This window comes from Malania oleifera, chromosome 2, assembly GCF_029873635.1.
Source record: "Malania oleifera isolate guangnan ecotype guangnan chromosome 2, ASM2987363v1, whole genome shotgun sequence".
Lineage (NCBI taxonomy): Eukaryota > Viridiplantae > Streptophyta > Magnoliopsida > Santalales > Ximeniaceae > Malania > Malania oleifera.
In genome coordinates, this window is record NC_080418.1 from 118,526,114 (window position 1) to 118,547,815 (window position 21,702).

The following is a 21,702-nucleotide window of genomic DNA, read 5'->3' on the forward strand; positions in this document are numbered from 1 at the left end:
TTAAAATCATTTAAGTTTCAATTTTGAAAGCTACATTTTATAAAATGAAATCGTGAAACTCAAGGATCAAGACAATAATGCTTTACTGAAACTGCATCAACTCAACTATAGTGTCACTTTCAAAAATCTCTCTAAAGTGACGTTTCGTTCACCGAATAACTTTAATTAGTTATAGTAAACTACTTACAATTAATTATACAAAAAAAAAAAAAAATACTATTATCATTAAATTAAATAATATAAAACTTTTATGAGTTCATAATAATAAGTAAGAAATAATTATTCTTAAATTTAATTATGAGAATATCTATTATTTTTTATTACATATATTAAATAAAGTAATATAAATATACAAAAAAAAAAAAAAAGCTAGAAATTATATTCTATGTTTTTTACCACATTCTATCTACTTAGTGTAAGATCATATATGAAATGTTTCCATACTTCCCTCAAGCACTACAAAATTTAAATAGGGCATTAATAATTAAACCACCCACTATTGCTTTTTTTAAAAGGCATGGCAAAGTGCATTTATTCTTTAATATGCCCCACAAAATAAGTCCAAATGGCAAGCATTTACCATTTGCCCATTAATGTTTTTTAACCTGTGAAGTTACATTTATTTCGTACATCCTTCTAGCACTTAATGATTTTAGGTTGACTGTAGTGAATTAATTGTGTTTCATTTATAATTAACATAAAGTTTATATTCATTTATGAGAAATTTTGTATGCTTTGAATTATTACTGTTGCCGTCTAATCAAGGAATAGATAGGGAATTGGCCCACAAGTAGAGAGGAAAATCCATTAATCTCACCCCACTGAAGAAGCTGGCTGATCGGTTGTTGAAAAGGGCACTGATAATATACGGAAAGCATGTTATGTAGACATGTACAATAATATGTCATCTAGTTGTTCACAAGCTAAAGTTGGATGTGGTATAGTCAAAAGTAGAAACCTAAGCAACCTCAAACAATTTGCATAGAGGTATTTGAGGGATACATACATGCATGTCCAATACAATCTGTAGACCCCCTATTTTATCTGAGAATTGTATAATAAAAATTTGATAAATTTTCCTTTTATTTCAATAAAGTGAGAAATATATAAAAAAAAATATAAAATACAGAGAAATTGAATATTTTTTACATTGAAAATATAAAAATATAAAAAATAGAGTAAAAAAAGGAAGACCGGATACTCCAGTTCCATGCTTGCACTTGCACACATAAATGAATTTCGGTTAGAAAATCAGAATTGAAAACAAATTAGTTAATTAAGATTGATTGAATAATTTAAATTAATTAATCAACTTAATTAACAAATTAGTTTTAAATTTGATCGATTAATTTAAATTTAATTAGTCAATCAAATTTAAGTTAGGAATCAGGAACATACTTATAAATATAGGCCTTTTGAAGACGAGAGGGGCACACAAACACAGGCAGTCATAGGAATTATGTTGATCTGATAGGTCACACTCAGTTTTGATTATGACAAATACTCTTAATACTAATGGTTGTATTGAGAATTGCATGCAGGTTCACCTTGAGAGCACTTCAGGACTAAAGTTATATCATGATGGCGTGCGGTGTTCGTGCTAAAAAATGAAGATCTGTGTGACAAATACTCTTGGTACTAATGGTTGTACTGAGAATTGCATGCAGGTTCACCTTATGCGCACTTTAAGACTAAAAGTCATATCATGATGACGTGCGGTGTTCATGCCGAAAAATGAAGATCTGTGTGTTGTATTTTGTATTCATTAGTGTAGCTCTTCATTTTAGGATGTAAATTTAATTATGAACTGTGCACTCCTATGACTTATAATACTTTACATCATGCATGGTAGGTAAGTATGCTCAAATTAAATATAGTTGGACTTTAGGAACCTACACTAAGAATACAAGTCCCCAACATCGCTTATCATAATCAGGAGAATTCAATTAAGGAAGAAATGAACTTAGATGCAAAAGTTGAGAGGGTTCGGGTGACCGAACCTAGGCCGTGTAAAATGGATCGGGCGACCGAAGTGGTCAACATGTTGACTTAATTGTTCAAGCACCTGAACCAAATTTGAACGTATCTTCCCTAGGCACCCGAGCTTTTGTTAGAGTACTTTTCAACTACTTGGGCGACCGAATAACTGTGCTCAAATTGGGATCGGGCAACCGAAATGCTTAGTTCGGTTAACCGAATTGTAAGCCGGGCACCCGAACTATCGAAAAAATTCTACTGACTTTGTTTCGGCCGACCGTCTCACCCTTTGGCACTCGAACCTCTAAAAGTTGAATTTTTGACTGTGTCTGTTCGGACACCCGAACCTCTGGCTGGGCACTTGAACCTCGCGAGTTAAAATATTTTTTACCAAATTCTTAAATGGGGTAAAATGGGTTAATATTCTTAATGGTCTTTTAAACAAATTTAGTTATGCCCATTGTGTTCCCAACAGTAAAAAATTCCTCCTTGCCTATATATACCCGTTCATTTATCATAATTAGCAAACTTGATTAGGCAAAAATTCTCTCAACATCCAAAATCCTTTATTAGCCAAATAATACTTCCAAACACTCACATACTCCTCATTCTTGATTTCTCCAAGCATTGTGAGTATTTTCCAAGGCTATTGTGCTTAATTTCTGTAGCTAGAACACTCATTTGCATTATTGTTTGATTGATTTTATTTGAGAGTTTAGCATTAAAGTTCTTTCATCGATTTCTTTTGATAAATCTAGTGTGGAAAGAATTTGAGGGTTGTGGTTCTTGCATTATTGTTGCAAGATACCTAAACCTAGATTTTGTGTGCAAAAATCCTTTTCAAAAAGTTAGTGCTTCAAACAACTCCATTGTACCTTGAATATTAGAATATATTATTGAGTTTGTTTGGTTGAACTTGCTTAGCATATTTTGAAACCCTGATTTGATTTGTATTATTCACATAGTGCGTTTCAAATATTGCTTGAATATACACTCTAGATCTGAACTGGAAATCTATACGTGATTGAGTGTTTAACATACATTAAAGTACTGAACATATTTACATATCATTCGTGCTTGCATTATTGACTGAGCTATATTGGTGCACACATATTCTTGTCTAGAAGCGTATTACTGTGTACAAACATTTTATACACATTGGTTGTATTCCAGGAACGGGCCTGAAGAGGGAGACTAGCCTTGTGGAATAGTCCCGAATTGTCGTAAACCTGGTTAGGAAAGTTAGGTGCGCCATCTTGTTAAGGCGTGTTGGTTGAGGTCAGCCCCTTGAATTGACCAGTTTGTATAGGTGCCGCTCCACCCATTTTACTGCACGTGTATGTTTTTCTATTGATTGCGTTGACTGACCCTAGGCTGTATTTCACTGTTGATAAAACTAGTTAGCCCAGGATTAAATTTTTAAATACCCAATTCACCCCCCGTTTTGGGGTTGCACCAACTCTATCAAATTCAGCTTGAAAATTGATAAGTGGAGGGCTAGAATCCGAGAAACACTTAAGGATTGACATCAAGATTAAAGATTGGAGGAGTTTGAAGACAAAGGTTGGTTCCTTTAATTTTAATTGCAAAAATTGAAATTCAAAGTTTTGTGATTTGGGTGCAAGTAATAATTTTAATTTGGATTGATTATTTATTCAAATTAAAGATTCGGATCCGATTACCCCTACCCGGTTATTCCATATCCATACTTGGATTCGATTACCCAAATTCGGATTCAAACTAACCTGACCCAAATCTTAATAAATTGATTCGAAGACCCAAGACCCAGGTCGAAGGGCCCATTGACCATTGACCTTTAACCTAATCCCAAGCCCAACTGAACTAAAACAAATAAGCTTGTTTATTAGTTTAAGCCTATTGTACTCAACCCAATTGGTTGAGCCCCATTTAATTAAATCCAAACCTAGCCCAATTGTCATGCATCCCATTTAATTAAATCCAAGCCTACCCAAATTATCCTGCAGCCCACTTAATTAAATCCAAGCCCAATGCCCAATTATCCTACAACCTAATCTTAAATATAAGCCCATCAACCCATGCTCCTGGCCCAATTCAACCACAACCAAATGCAAACCAACTAACCCAATCGGGACCACATCTTTGGATAGCGACGTGGCACAAGCCTGGCCAAATAGTTTGTGTTTTCTTTGGACGGTCGGATAATTGCCACATCAGCAATTCGTGTCAAACTTCCACAACCAACTAGAAATCGCCATGTGGCGGGTGAATTCAAACGCCACATGGCTAGTGACGTCATGCTGATGTTACTTTTCTAGAGAAAATTAAAAAAAAAAAGAGAAAAAGAAAATCACTACATGGCACGTGATGTCATGTTGACATCACTTTGCGAAAGTAAACTAAAAAAAATAAAAATAAAATAGAGCTACGTGTCTGCATGGCTGGCGGACACTTGACCAACTTACCCCAACCGAGTCAAATTCGGTTCATATTGGTTGAACCAGTCTGATTTTGGAATTGCTGATATAATTTAATTTTTTCATTTTTTAATTTTTTTAAAAATAGTAAAAATAAAAAAAAATTAAAAATATTTTTAAAATAAAAAAATTTAAAAATATTTGAGTTATTTTGACTCGGATAACAAAAAATGTAAAAATAAAAATGCAAAAAAAAAAAAAATGAAGAAAAGTCTTTAAAAATCCCAGAAGATTTAGGAAAAATGTTGAAAAATTTTTAAAAAAAATTGAAAAAAATTGGGAATATTTTAAAGACTCTTTTTGTTAAAATTTGATGGTGTTTTATTATTATCTATAGATATTATATTTTTGTGTCTATGCGTCTTAATGATTAAACAAAAGGTAAAGAGATATTTCAAACCTCACCTATATTAGTTTTGAAGAAGGTTTATCTAACAAGATCCCCTCCTTTGGAGGTCTTATTAGACATTTCTAAATTGCTCTTTGTTGTAAAATTGTATTTGCACAATGAAAATCAAATGCAACAATTAATGAAAGAACAAATACAGAGCACAACCACACAATATATCTGAAAGTAAGAGAAATAAAACAAGAAATTACGTGGTTCGACAACGCCTACCTTCACGGGAGCAATTGGCAAATAATTTTACTATCTGGTGTCAAGAGACACTTACAACACTTGCTACATTCCAAATACATCAAGAACAATGTACGTATAAAGTTTTTTCGGAGGCTTTCCCTCTAAACCCTAACCAACATAACATCTCTTATTCAAAATTTAAAAATTTGCGCTGGGTTCTTGAGCCAAACCGTCGATGGTTTCCCAGTTGCTCCTCAGCATTTTGATTTTTCACTATGACTTCTCCTTGTACATGCATCCCATTCAGTATATGAGCCACATATCACAACAATCTCCACCTTGGCGAGTATATGCCGCTTTGGAGAAACTGAAAATATAGCCCACTGCTCCACCTTGACCTTGGGACGTTAGGTTGGGTCCATCTCCTTTATAACACTTGGAGACATGAAACAAGTCTAAGAAATGCTCGAACTTTTTAGTGGTAATTGAAATTTTCAAGATATTCGCTGTGTTCTCAGATGTGTGAACTTTCTCAAGTAGAAGTTCACCTAAAGAAAACAATTCCCGGATGCTATGAAATCTTACATCAATATATTTGGTTCTAGCATAATACACTTGATTCTTTGCAAATAGATGACACTCTGACCGTCACAAAGTAGCACAACCCCCCTATTGACTTTGGTGTAATCCCAAGAAGGGGGGGGGGGGTTGAATTGGATATTTTAAAAAATTTGTCCTAGGTTAAATCTTCCGCAATCAGTATATCTCAACCTAGGGTCAATCTAAACATATATTAAATGACTGGAAAGTTTAGCAGATTAATGATAAATGTAAGTATCTCAATTCTAGTGTTTACCCAATTTTCACAATAAAGTGTCTACAAATATGCAGTATATTCAGTAGATAAAGATAAATAAGTAATCACAAGAATATAAAGCAGATAAGGAGATTGTGACACCAGATATGTTATCAGGGTTCGGCAACCATGCCTACGTCCCTGGCTCTAACTCGCAAGCCCGATGATTCCATTAAAGCTCACTTGCGGGTGGAACGACATCGATTGCAACACCCTTTCCTTATTGGGCAAGGGAAACCCTAGGTCACATTAACAGGGTTGACCCCAACCTTTACAATCCACTCCTTAACAGGGCAGAGTACACCCTTTGCAGGTCCACACCTAGAATACAATCAATCAGCACAAATTTTGCATACAATAAAAGTGCTTCTATACATGGAGATATGTACTACAATACGCACAATCAATGCACTCACATATAATAGTAATTTATGCTCAACTGAGATAAGGCCAAGACTCAGAAGCAATAATGAGTTCTTCCCAAATAAAATTTATCAATAAAATAGAATGGAAATAACTTTAGCTTACTATCTAAAAATAAATTTCAGATGATGCAAAATGAGAGAGTTGTAAGCTTCAAGAAAATGTGTGAAATGAGCACAATAATATGAAATCAAACTCCCTTACAAGTTGCAATTAGTTTGCAACCAAGGGGTATAACAAGTGATTCTCCTTAAAAAAAATAGTTTTTCAAATCAAAGTGAAAGGAGATTGAGCAATCTGTTTGAAAGATTGAAAGAATATGAGCAAAATGAGTATAAAAAATTTAAAGAATTCTTGCTAATGATATTTGCTAATCTTATCTTAATTGAGACAAATAAGAGAGTATATATAGACATCCATGAAAAAATAGTCGCTGGGGATATGGAGGTCTTTTTGGAGAAAGATTAATAGGGTTTAATTGAAATTAACCCTCTTGGAATTGGTGTATTCCCAAGAGGGGGGGGGGGTGAATTGGAAATTTAAAACTTTTTCCTTGGTCAATTCAGATTCCTTAACCAGTATTGCACAAACCTAGGGTCTTTCTATTTAATCATAAGCTTAATCAAATATTAAAACAATTAACCAAAAACATTCAAGTGCTGAAATTTAAATGCGGAAATTAAAAGTAGGCACAAGAAATGTTATCGAGGTTCGACCAATACAGCCTACGTCCTCGCCTCAACTCGCAAGCCCATAGATTACCACTATTGCTCACTTAACGGGTAGAGCAACACCGATTACAACCAAGTCTAATTACTAGGGTGGAGAATTCCCACTTCAGGCCATGCCTGGATTACAATCACATAAACTTTTTCGTACAAGTAAAGGTGCTTCTAACACAAGCATATTTTTACAACAATACGCTTAACACAATTACAGATTGCACTTCCTTGTGATATGAAAGTATAAGCTCAGTGAAGTCTAAATGCCAACTCTCAATTATATGCAATAATAACAGTTTATGTGTGAGAGTGGTATGAATATATCTTTGAGTTAAAATATGTATATCAATCATAAGCAATAACCTCAAAGATCTCAAGTACACACTCAAATATCTCTAGAACAAAAATCAAGTACAAAGTATAGGAGATACTTGAAATCAAGCTTGTTTAAAAATGATTGTACCAAAACACACAAAAAAAGCTTGTGAATACTTGCAACAATAATGCAAGACTCACAAGATCTAGAGAGTATTCCCACTAAAGACTTATGAATTAAATCACAAGGGAACTCTCAAGCTCACTCTCAATAAAATCAATATCAAACAAATACAATGAGAGTGTGAGCTAATATGAACAATCTCAATAATACTCTTACGAAAAGGTTTTAGCAAGTAGGATGAGTAAGAGATGGATTTTTGGCTTGTATATGAGAAAAAAAATAAGAGTTTGGAAATTTAGAGAGTTTTGGCTAATGATATTTGCTAATCCATCATTAATCTTTCCAAATGAATTGGTATTCATAAAAATATAACTAGTGAGGGATATAGGAGTTTGTTTAGAAAAGATTAATGAAGGTTAAATAAAAATAACCTTGTTTTATTGCAGTTAAAAATGTTCAACCGAAGAGGTTTCAATCGACTATATTTTAAGTTCGGTCGATCGAAAAGAATTTGCACTGAAAGTTCGGTCGATAGACACAGGGCAATTTTTTGAACCCTTTGAGGTTCAGTCGACTATATTTGAACTTCGGTCTGCCATTCTTATGGTTCGGTCGACTCAATCAAAAATGAACTGGAAGTTCAATCAACTGAGTTGTTGAGGGGTAGACACGTGTGAGTTTTGTTGACTGAGGAAGATACGTTCAAAAAGGATTCGGTCGACCGTGTGAAGTCAAATTGTTGACTTCCACCCAGTTCAGTCGACTGAGGCATTTTACACTGCCTAGTTTGGTCGATTGAATTTGTCCACAAACTATTTTTGGCCTAAATAAAGACCTAAGTTAAATCCGTATAAATGTGAGTTATTAACCTATAAGCTTGAGAGATTCCTATAGTCATTCTATGGTCTTTTTGAGTTTGTGCAATCTATCATGCAAGTCAAGCAAATATATTACAGACCAAATTTAAAAGTAAGAGCAATACAATGAAAAACTTCTTCTTTCTTTTGCTCTTCATATTCCCATGGATTATGCTAGGAGTATGCGCTTTTTAAGGTCTTTCTGGAAACCACATCACTTTCATGTGTGTGTTCTGAATGATTAACCTGTTCAAGTATTTCGGCATACACATTAGTAACATGCGATTTGTCATTATCAAAACCAGGGATTGGACTCAAAAAGTTTACAATCTCCCCCCTTTTGATGATGACAAACACATCAAAGTAAAATGAGGTTAAGCCTACAAAGGCTCCCCCTAAGAATATGCATAAATTAAGTTTAAGCAATAAAGCGTGCGCATATTAACGAAAGAAGAAATTTCAGAATATAAATGCATTCAGTTTTAGCAATGAGGTATGAATACAGACATGCATACATGCAACACATACATTTTGCTCAATAAAAGTTCTCCCCCTTTTGGCATTAGCAAAAAGGACAAAAAAATGCACGACAAACGTAGCAAAAGAGAGCTCCCTCTTTGAAACCCTTTAAAGATATAACATTAATGCACATAAACGAGAAGAAAAGATATGTCACATGTAAGACTGTTTCTTGCCAAATAATAAAAATATATGAAAATAAATATATATGTGTATATATATATATATATGTGTGTGTGTGTGTATATATATATATATATATATCCCGCTTTTGATATTATCAAGAAGTACTAGGGGTGTGCTTGCTGAAAATGAGATTTTAATTTTTAAGCTTCAAGGAAGCAACATTCATCTGGTCAAAAGCATTTACACACATCCTTAATATAACCAGATGAAAGCAACCATATAAATCCTAAATGTCTCTCGAAAGTAAAACAAGTATCATATGGCAAACAAATGATTGTGGAAAAATAACATATATATAAAGTCAATATATTTCAGCACATGCCACAACGAATTCATTCAAGATCTAAGCTAAACATATAGATGAGCAAAATAGAATAGGAGTTAATTTTGGATGCTCCCCCTATAGATTTGAATCCTGGCTTAGATGAAATAAATTGCTTGTACTAGTCAAGATTTTCAAGTTATTAAGCATACCAAGAAGTATAAACAGCCTTTTAGAATTTCTTTATCATATCTATACTGGAGATTTGTTAATTCATTTCAAGCATTGCAACCAGTATAGTCTCCCTAGATCCTTCAAATGCATTAGAAAATATATACTAAGGCATGAAATGATACTCATAACCTAGAACAATCCATATCAATATATAGACTTTTAAGAAACTGGATATGATGTTCAAAGTTCTCAGAAGAGCCTCAATACTTAAACAGCTAAATGTGATGCAAATGAGTCTTTTATGCTCTCTTTCAAAAATTGGAGCTCAGCTCCCCCTAAGTATATGGTGATTATGTATGGATGAAGTTCCATATTCAATTAGTTTTCATTTATCATTTCAAAAATATTTTAACATCAGTTTCAACATAATCAACTTTGCACAAAATTTTATTTTTGGGAAAATTTTTGTCGAAATTTCGGTAGCATGCCATCTGTAAAATGGAAATTTCCCAAACCTGTAAATCATAAAAATCATACAGAATATGCACTAGTATTACACATCACTGCATCAGCCATGCAGGTGTCATTCCAAATATAATCAATAAAACAAAAACAACAGTGATATTCGATGCATAATAAAGTTATATAGTTATCCAACTGTCAAACACTAGCTATCCATAATGATTCTACCATTAGATGTGCAAAATAGATAGTAGGTGAGCATGCAGTGCAATCGATGAAAGAAAATAGGATAATGTATGATGTTTAGAAATACAAACCAAGATAAAAAAGGAATAAAGAGATAAGAGAAAAAAAAAGTTGCTTCACGATGATCTCTCAAGGCCTATGCACCGTTTCCATCATCAAAAGATCCTCCCTTATCTCTAACTATGTCCATCTTATCATTGGCTTCATTGTTCAACTCATGAATGTGATCGTTCAACTCGTTGAAGTGAACAACCATGACACTCTCCAGCTCTCAGTGTCTCTACTCCGAGGAGATAGCAAACTCTCTGAACTCATTATGCAAAGTTGTATATTGAGCATGAGATGGCGAGGCCTGCTCCCTAATGTATGTCTGAAGAGACTGCGTGATTTGGAATTGGGACTCTTTAAACTTGGTGAAGGAAGAAGCAATACCTGTGATGATAGCCATTAGATTAGCATTAGATGGATGTGGAGGTTGTGGTGGTTGATCCTGTGGAACTTCTTGCTGGTCAGCCTGTCTCCTACCAACAGTGGGCAACCACATATTTCCAGTCAACTCGTATCCCATAAGCCTCAAAGTGACCGAGGAGAATATGTCTGCGTTCCTCCTTTTAAGCACAATAAAATTTTATCGGGTCACTTCCATATCCATGAACACCCTGTTCAGTATCCCTCCATGTGACATGATAATCCTATGGCCAATAGTCCTAGAGAACATCCACTTGATCATCAAGCTTGGTCGGTCCAATTTCTTTCTGGTGAAGAGACACCACATGACAAAGCAGTCTAGGTAGGACACATGGACCCTGGAACTAGTCCCGGGCAAGATAATATAGATAATCAAATGATGAAAAATCATAGCCTCTAGGTTGAAGGACCTATAATCTGGAGGATGATTAGGGTTAGCATATGGAACCGTCATCACAGGGTTAGCAAAACTCGCAACAGTGAAATCCTGCTCATTTATCCAAGCAGATACCGCATCAGGACACTTAAAATCACCCATCTAGATGTCAAGGGTTTTAGCTAGGTAGCCGACATCAAACCTCAGATCAGTGGTCAGAACCTGGGAGTAGCAGCCATCGTCGTCAATACCTAGATTAGAATAAAATAGCCTAACAAATGTAGGGTAATGCCCCCTGGGCTAGTATGATATGAATGACTCCTATCCTTGCTACCTAAACATGTCCATAATATTACCAAAATGCTTCTCCATAAAAGTTAGGTCCAGAATCTTACCTACGATGACCTCCTTCGGACGAAAGTCCCTCACGTATCTTATTCAGGTAGCCAGTGAAATAAACTAGTTTTCGTCCACGTACCCGACTTCCTGGGCATCCATACGTTCATGGGGCCTTGCCATAGTGATTGTGGAGTTGGGCAATACACTTTTGGTAGGTAGGTTATGGGGGCACTAGGAAAAAGAGAGAAATAGAAAAATTCTCTCAATTTTGAAGGATGAAATGAGCTTTTTGCGCGATAAAAATATATATAGCCATGAGGTTCGATCGACTGAATATTGGTTTGGTCGGCTAAACTGCAATAAATGCAGCTAAGGTGACTTTTCAATCGACCTGGGAAAACGTTCGGTTTGCTGAATCGTAAGGTGACTTTTCATTTTCCATAGCTCAGTTGATCGAATGATGTTTGTTCTTAAAAGGTACAGTCGACTGAATGACGTTCGATTTTTGATTTGGTCGGCTATGGGTAGGCTAAATTTGATTCGGTCGGTTGAATTTCTAACACATAAAATCATATAGTCGACCGAACTAGGTCAAAGTCAAAAAGTCAAAGGTATGGTCGACCGAATTCATTAAGATATGCAGATATTGTCGACCGAACACAGTCAATAATGCAATTTTGACCTGATTTTGACCAATTTCTTGTTTTCACTACCTCTTATGGCTAATCCTATGTTCTAAAGAAGAATTTGATACTCATGTAATCTCAATTTGAGTTTGATCTTCCTTTGGTCCTAAGGGGTTTGCCTTCATAATTACCCACACCATTTCTTTATCTAAGCCTCTGGCACTTCTAGACGGACAAGTAGCTTAGATCTGCCGTTTCATTTTTCGAAATAAGAAAAATTTTGGATTTTTGTATAGGGCTATGCTTATTTATTCTTCTTTCACCTGATGAGGCATGACTATGGGACATAAAATTTGAACCCTTTTTCAAAGATTTATTTCTTTTAATTCCTAAGGGTTTATCATCTTCTATTTCTTCTTCTACACAAATTAACTTTTAATATTTTCTTAATCTTCTTCTTATTTAGAGTGGCATGATATTCTTTTAATTCACTTAATTGTTTTGCCACCTTTTTATTTTCATTTCTCAGGAAGATTTTATGATTAGACACCCTAACTAAAAATTTATGAATTTTAAACAGATCAAAATTAAGTTCTTTGTTAGAAGACATGCTTTCATCAATAAAATTATTGCACAATTCATAACAAGAGATATCATAATGGTCATCGAATGAATCAATACATGCATTGTCATCAAAGCAATCATTAGAGGTAACTGATGATTCAACATATGATATATCACAAACTTTAGTATAAGAATCATCACATGAATTTATTGCACGAATCAGTAAATGAGGCAAAGAAAGAATCTTATACCTCAGTGTCTATTGATATTACTAGCCCATGATTTACCTCCTCCTGATCATATGAGCTTGGAGCATTCATAGGAGTTATCTCCTTCTCTTTGGGCTCTCCATATTTCTTTTCTTGCTTATCCCATATTTCCCTCGCATTTGTACATGCCATAATCTCAAACAAGATATTAGAATCTAAAGTAAAATATAGTAAGTCCATGGCATGTGAATTTGCATGCATCACAGTAATATCATTTTCGTTTATAGGAATACAAATTCCTTTGACAATCACCTGCTAGACCCACTGGTCCATAGACTTTATAAAAACGCTCATTCGAATTTTTCAGTGGGTGTAGTTAACACCACAAGACAATGGAGGACTAGTAGGTGATTGTCCCTCTCCGAATGGGGATACACCAATTAGAGCCATTGTGATCTTTTACAAAAACATTTAAGTCTATACAATGAGGCTCTGATACCAATTGTTGGAATTGGTGTATTCCCAAGAGGGGGGCTGAATTGGTAATTTAAAACTTTTGCCTAGGTCAATTCAAATTCCTCAACCAGTATTGCACAAACCTAGGGTATTTCTATTTAATAATAAACTCAATCAAATATTAAAACAATTAACCACAAACATTCAAGTGCTGAAATTTAAATGCTGAAATTAAAAGCATGCACAAGAAATGTTATCGGGGTTCGACCAATACTGCCTATGTCCTTGCCTCAGCTTGCAAGCCCGAGGATTACCACTATTGCTTACTTAATGGGTAGAGTGGCACCAATTACAATCAGGTCAAATTACTAGGGCTGACCTCAACCTTTATGCGCTCTCCTTACGGGGCGGAGAATTCCCACTTCAGGCCACACCTAGATTACAATCACATAAACTTTTTTATACAAGTAAAGGTGCTTCTAATACAAGCATAGTTGTACAACAATACGCTCAATACAATTACATATTGCACTTCCATATGATATGAAAGTATAAGCTCAGTGAAGTCTAAATGCTAACTTTCAGTTATATGCAACAATAACAGTTTATGTGTAAGAGTGGTGTGAATATATATTTGAGTTAAAATATGTATATCAATCACAAACAATAACCTCAAAGATCTTAAGTGCACACTCAAATATCTCTAGAACAAATATCAAGTACAAAGTATAGGAGATATTTGAAATCAAGCTTGTTTAAAAATGATTGTACAAAAACACACAAAAACAAGCCTTTGAATACTTGCAACAATAATGCAAGACTCACAAGCTCTAAAGAGTATTCCCACTGAAGACTTATGAATTAAATCACAAGGGAACTCTCAAGTTCACTGTCAATAAAATCAATATCAAACAAATATAATGAGAGTGTGAGCTAATATGAATAATCTCAATAATACTCTTACCAAAAGATTTTAGCAAGTAGGATGAGTAAGAGATGGATTTTTGGCTTGTATATGAGAAAATAAGGGTTTGAAAATTCAAAGAGTTTTGGCTAATGATATTTGCTAATAGATCATTAATCTTTCCAAATGAACTGGTATATATAGAAATTCATAAAAATATAACCATTGAGGGACATAAGAGTCTTTTTAGAAAGGATTAATGAAGGTTAAATAAAATTAACCTTATTTTACTGCAATTAAAAATGTTTAACCCGAGAGGTTTCGGTCGACTATATTTTAAGTTCAGTTGATCCAATTGCCAAGTTTGGTCGATCGAGAAGATTTTGAACTGAAAGTTCGGTCGACTGACACAGGGCGATTCCCAAACCCTTCGAGGTTTGGTCGACTATATCTAAACTTCGGTATGCTATTCTTATGGTTCGGTCGACTTAATGAAAAATAAACTAGAAGTTCGGTTGACTGACTTTTCGTGGGGCAGACACGTGTGAGTTTGGCCAACCGAGGAAGATATGTTCAAAAAGGACTCGGTCGACCGTGTGAAGTCAAATTGTTGACTTCCACCCAGTTCAGTTGACTGAGGCATTTTACACTGCCTAGTTCGGTCGACTGAATTTGTCCACAAACTATTTTTGGCCCAAATAAAGACCTAAGTTAAATCCCTATAAATGTGAGTTATTAACCTTTAAGCTTGAGAGATTCCTATAGTCATTCTATGGTCTTTTTGAGCTTATGCAATCTATTGTGCAAGTCATGCAAATATATTATAGACCAAATTTAAAACTAAAAGCAATACAATGAAAAACTTCTTCTTCTTTCTTTTGCTCTTCAGATTTCCATGGATTATGCTTGGAGTATGCGCTCTTCAAGGTCTTTTTGGCAACCACATCACTTTCATGTGTGTGTTCTGAATGATTAACCTGTTCAAATACTTCGACACAAAAATTAGTAACATGCAGTTTGTCAATATCAAAAACAGTGATCGGACTTAAAAGGTCAACAAACCTTATTTACTCGCGTAAAATTTTTCCAAACCTGAGAGGTTCGGTCGACCGTTGGATAGGTTCGGTTGCCTGAGCACTCACACAAATTCAAAGCTACTTTTCGGGTTCGGTTGACATTGGACATACTCCGTCGACCAAGCTAGGCAATTTTCCAAGGCTACGTGGTTTCGGTCGCATGGTGAGAGGTTCGGTTTGCTGACTCTTGAACTTCGGTCGACCGAGGTCAATTTGAACGAACGGTTCGGTTAGCTGAGGAAGGTGGAGATGGTCACATCTAAGGTTCAATCGACCATTAAGAATGTGTTCAAATCTTGTTCGGTCGGCTGAGGTCTGGTCAAACTGTTGACCCTTAAATTGTTCGGTCACTCGATGTTCACCTTATAGGTCACACCCGATTTTGATCATGAAAAATACATGTTGTATTTCATGGTTATCTAAGGATATGTGCAGGTATATATTTGGCAAATCAAAATGATGGCACATGAAGAAGAGTCTGAAGACCCTAAAGACCATATTTGTGTTGTATTTTAAATTCATTTTATGTAATATGGATCTATAATAGTAATTAGGATACATGGTCTGTAATAATTACCTGCATGTCATGTATATAAGATATATTGTAAGCTCAGTAAAACTTAAGTAAGACCTTAGGACCTACCACTGATGCACAAATATCATTCATAATTAGCAAAAATCATTAGTGCAAAATCCTCTCTTTTTCAAAAACTCATATTGCCCAAATACTCTTAAATACTTATTCCCTTGATACATCCAGATATTGTGAGAGCTTATTGAGTGTGCTTGTGATACTAGATACTACTAATACTCCCACTATTCTTGTTTGATTGTGTGATTCATTTTTGGGGAGTTTAGTTAAGTTTATCCCATAGATTTCAATATTATAAATCTTGTGTTGGGATAAACTAACAAGTTTCAGGATCTTTGCATTGTCATTGTAAAATTCCCTTAGTTTTCATTTTGTTGTGCAAAAACATTTTCTACAAGTTATAATATTTTTCAAACTACTCTTGAGCTCATTATATTGAAGGAAAATATTTTGAGTTAGTTTGAATATTTGATTAAGCATCTTTGAAACTTTGATTGAACATTGAGATTTGATATTAACTTGTTTCAAAGATATAGCTTGTTTTGAACACTCTTGAACATTATGGTGATAATATCTTGTTGAGTGTAGTTTGCACAAATATTCACATCACTGAGCTTACATATTCTATACTGTTGATGTTCTTGTGATTGATTACATTGGTACATAATCTGCTTAGTTGAGAAGCATATCTGTTGTACGCAAATTTGATTGAGAAATGTTGTTGTATTCCAAGCGTGGCTTGAGGGGGCGGTAATCCAGCTTGGCAAGGATTGTTTGTATAGGTTGAGGTCAGTCCTGTGCTAATTGACTTGATTGTGTAGGTGCTGCTCCAACTATTAAGTGAGCCTTATAGTGCTAATCCTTATGCTTGTTAGTCAAGGTGGGGACGTAGGCAGTTTGCTGAACCTCGATAACATTTCTAGGTGTCATCTTTATTTACAGCTTTCTCATGTATGATTGGCTAATTTAATTGTGCTATTCAATTTCTACTGTATATTTAAATTGAGTTAATTTATCTGCACTAGATTGACCTTAAGGTTGTGTAATATTGCTGTTAAGGGATTCACCTAGGATATAAATTTTTGAAAATACCACTTCACCACCCTTCTTGGGATTACAGTAAAGCTAACACTTGAGACCACTTAAAATTGTGCATTTAAGTCCTGTTTGGTCTCTATGCTTCATCAACCCTATGTGAACAAACAAATGACATTTAAGTTTGAAGGGTGATGGTTCCTATGGTCATTCTAAGGCCTATTGGGCATAAATACCTATTATACATGATATGCAAATATTACAGACCATAATTATTATAGACCAAAAATTTAATTGCAATTACAATAAAGAAAATTTGTCTTCATTCCCTTTTGCTCTTCAAGTGCCATCTTGTGGTGTGAGCATTTGGTTCTTTATGGCATCAACTGTATCCTTACTGTTCATGCATGCTAAGAGTAGTCCCATTCAAAGGATCAAGGCATAGGTAAGATACAAAGAGATTTGTCATTATCAAAACATGATACGACTCATAGAGTCAATAATCTCCCCTTTTTTATGATAACAAATACTTTAAGCAAAAATAGGTATAACCTTGAAAGCCCCCTCCTGAGAATATGCTTAAAAAGAATTTACAATTAAGTTCAAGCATGTGTTGAATGAAGACACCAAATAAGCAATCATGCAATCAAATTTTTGACAGTTAGAGCTCAAGTACAATAGCTATTTATTCCCAGTTTTGCCAAGATCCTTCTCCCTTTTTTGATATCATCGGAAAGAGCTAAGGTAATGATAAAGATATGCATGTAAAGAAGCTTTAGGAGGAGAAAAAAATATGTTAAAAAAATAACACTATCCAAGTCATTTTAGTAGAAGTCTTTATTTTTGGGAGACATTTTTCACAATTTTGGCAGCACGCCGTTTGAAAATGGAACATTTTACCAAAATGATTTTTACATCAAAGACCTGATAGCATTTTTCAGTAATGCACATTATTTAAGTCATGCAAACAATAGCCTCAAGCATGCAGAGTTTGTGGCAAGCAATATTCTTCCATTTAAGATAATCAAAACTACCACTAAGCTTAAATAATCATACCACAATAAACTCAATATAGATCTAAGCCAAAAGTTTTGGGTGAGCCAAAAGAGGTAGAATTTTAAGACAGAAGCTCCCCCTTTCAATTAGAAAGCTAGCTTAGATAGAAGATTTGGAACACACACGTAACAAAGTTTTGAAATCAAGTCTTGTAAGGTGTTCATAAGTCACTAGAACAATCCATATTGAATAAAGTCATGAAGCACATAATTGTGATGTTCTAGGAGCACAAACAAACCTTTGGACTCAAAAGAAAAACAATAAAGCATGTAAGTCCATAGTGTTCAATTTTTCCAAAAAAATATGTATGCGGTTTTTAGAAAAATTTGGGTAGCATTCCGTTTAAAAATAGAACATTTTCCATGAGAACCTACTTTCAAACCTAGTTATATCATATAGGTCATAAAGATTTTGCATCATCCATATGCCATTTAAATCAAACTCTTTAAATCACTTAACCAGCGATAAATTCAATAGTATACATAAGCTTCAGATATTGCTTGTTAATTCAAGCTATGTGTATAAGCATGCAAGCAATTCATATTCAAATCGAGTTCTTTATGAGCATGCATCAATTGTAGCACATGGTTTGATTTATTTTGGGAAATATTTGATAAATTTTGGCAGCATGCTGTCTGTAAATTGGACATTTCCAATACTTGCAAATCACAAAAATTCATTGCACTAGATATCCTAGTTGATTCTAGAGCATACGGTTCACAATACTGCATCTTCCATGCAGTTAGCATTCCATACAAGCATACATTTAAGTAGACAATCAACTCAAAATATTCAGTATAGCTTAATCGTTGTTCATGCTAAAATTCAATAAACTATCCAATAGATAAACATAGATATTAAACAAAGGTGAATAGTGAATGTTACATGCTGTGCATATGAAGGCACATGGGTATGATACAATGAGAGTATTTAAATTAATAACCATGAAAGATATATGCTCCCCCTCAGTTGTATACAATTATCGACTTATGCCTTTTTCATGTTTCCAAACTTTTCAAACTTTTAGCCAAGTGCTTTAGGTTTTCAAGTTAAAGCATGGGTCAAGCTTTAAGAATCATTAACCTAGCAAAGATGCCTAGTCCATTTGGAAGTAGATTTTACTTTAGCATACTATGGCCAATAATTTAGTATTTAACCATTCATGATGATATGTATGCATTAAGTTTTGATGTGGATATTCCACTTGAGATTTCATACTGGTTTGATTAACTAAGGGTCTTAGTATTTTTGAAATAGTAGTGAAAACATATGCTGAAAAATTTTATTTTAGGTACACACCCCTCCCCAAGCCTTTTTAGTCATCGCCACTCTTTTATGATGAATCCTAAATTCTAAGGAAGAATTGTGTGATCATGTAATTCCTATTAGAACAATTTCTTCCTTGAATTTCAAAGGGTTTGCTTTCTTAACAACCCATACCATTTTTCTATCTTGAATTCTCGATGGGTTAGAACCAGGTGGTTCTTTGATTTTCTAGAGCCATTTGGGTTTCACACCTTTCCTTTTAAATGGACAATCAAATTTTATGTGCCCCTTTTTTTTACACAAGACGCATGTGGTGTGAGTATATAGACTGAGGGAGGTACTAGCATAATGTTTAGATTCTCTAGCAAAGTACCTCATGTATAGGTTCTTTCTTTTCCTATTTTCATTCCTATTAAAACCTATACCTTCTTTATCTAAAGTCATCTTTTGTGAACCTAGAAGCTCGTCTAAGTTTTCTTAGCCCCTAGTAAATGTATAGATCATTTTGGCTTGATCCTCAACTTTTCTTTCTAGGCCTTGAGTTTTTAAATCTTTTACGCCCTTACAAACACCTTGTAGTTTTATAAATTCTTTGGACATTATGTTTGCTTTGCACTCAAGTTTTGAAATGAGAAGATCCTTTTTGTTATTAGTAGAGATTTGGGATATTAAGACATTCAACTCTTTTTCTAATTTTTCATTCTTGTTTGCTAAATTTTTTATTTTCAACTCATTTTCCTTTTCGTCAATAATTTTTTATTCAAGTTCTTTCAATGATGCCTCATTCTTGTTTTTCAAAATAGTATAGCATTTAAGTGCTTTAACAAGAGACTTATGAGTTTTAATATATTCTTGTTTGAGTTCCTCATAAGTGGGCATGCTTTCACTACCAAAACTATCACATGATTCAGTATCAGATGTATCACAAGATTTATCACATGAATCCTTGCATAAATCATTTAATGAGATTGAAGGAGAAAAATTTACCTCTTCATCGGTTAAGACTATAAAGCACTAATTTTCTCCTCCATGATCTTTTGAGTTTGACTCGCTTGGTGTGATAGCCTTTTCTGGCTTAGTTTTTCCATAACTCCTTTTGAGTTTCTCCCACATTTCTTAGCATTCTGACACGCCATAACTTCATGAAGGATGTTAGTTTCTAAAGCATACAATAAAGTGTTCATGGTATCAAAATTTAATTGCATTGAATTCATGTCATTCTCATTCAACTCATTTTCTAATTTTGGAACTTTAGCAAAATCTACGGTTTTCATAGGCACAACATTTCCCTGAGTAATAAATTTCCAAATCCTCCAATTTAATGCTTTAATAAAAATAGTCATTCTAAATTTCCGCTTAGTGAAATTTTCACCAAAAAATGTTGGAGGGTTTGTAGATAACCTTCCCTCACAAGATGGAAAAACACCAACCCGAGCCATCGTGATCTTTTACAAAAATGTTTAAGTCTACGTAACAAGGCTATGATTCCAATTGTTGACTTTGGTGTAATCCTAAGAGGGGGGGGGGGGGGATGAATTGGATATTTTAAAAAATTTTCTGCTAGGTTAAATCTTCCACAATCAGTATATCTCAACCTAGGGTCAATCTAAACACGTATTAAATGACTGGAAAGTTTAGTAGATTAATGATAAATGTAAGTATCAATTCCAGTGTTTACCTAATTTTCTTAATAAAGTGTCTACAAATATGCAATATATTCAGCAGATAAATATAAATAAGTAATCACAAGAATATAAAGCAAATAAGGAGATTGTGACACCATATATGTTATCGGGGTTCGGCAACCATGCCTACGTCTTTGTCTCTAGCTCGCACGCCCGAGTATTCCACTAATGCTCACTTGGGGGTGGAGTGACATGGATTACAACACCCTTTCTTTACTGGGCAAGGGAAACCCCAGGGTCACATTAACAGGGCTGATTCCAACCTTTACAATCCACTCCTTACCAGGGCAAAGTACACCCTCTTTAGGCCCACGCTCGGAATACAATCAATTAGCACAAATTTTGCGTACAATAAAAGTGCTTCTAGACAAGGAGATATGTGCTACCATATGCACAATCAATACCATTATAGACGACAGTAATTTATGCTCAAGTTAGATAAGGTCAAGCTATATGTCAACTCTAAACCAATGTGTATATATTGTATATACGTGAGAGTAAGATAATATATTCAACAAACAAATAATCAAAGGACCTTGAAATTTTATGCAAATATCTCAGCAAATATTTTTCAAAGATTAAGCACAATCGAGTTTAGGGATTCAAGCTTTGAAAAATATATTTTATCAAATGGCACAAGCAAGCCCTTGAATCTAGCAATAAGGATGCCAAGACTCAAAAGCAAGAATGAGTTCTTCCCGAATAATATTTATCAATAAAATAGAACAAGAATAGCTTTAGCTTACTCTCTAAAAATCAATTTCAAATGGTGCAAAATGAGAGAGTTGTAAGCTCCAAGAAAATTTATGAAATGAGCACAATAATACGAAATCAAACTGCCTTACAAGTTGCAATTAGTTTGTAACCAAAGGGCATTATAAATGATTCGCC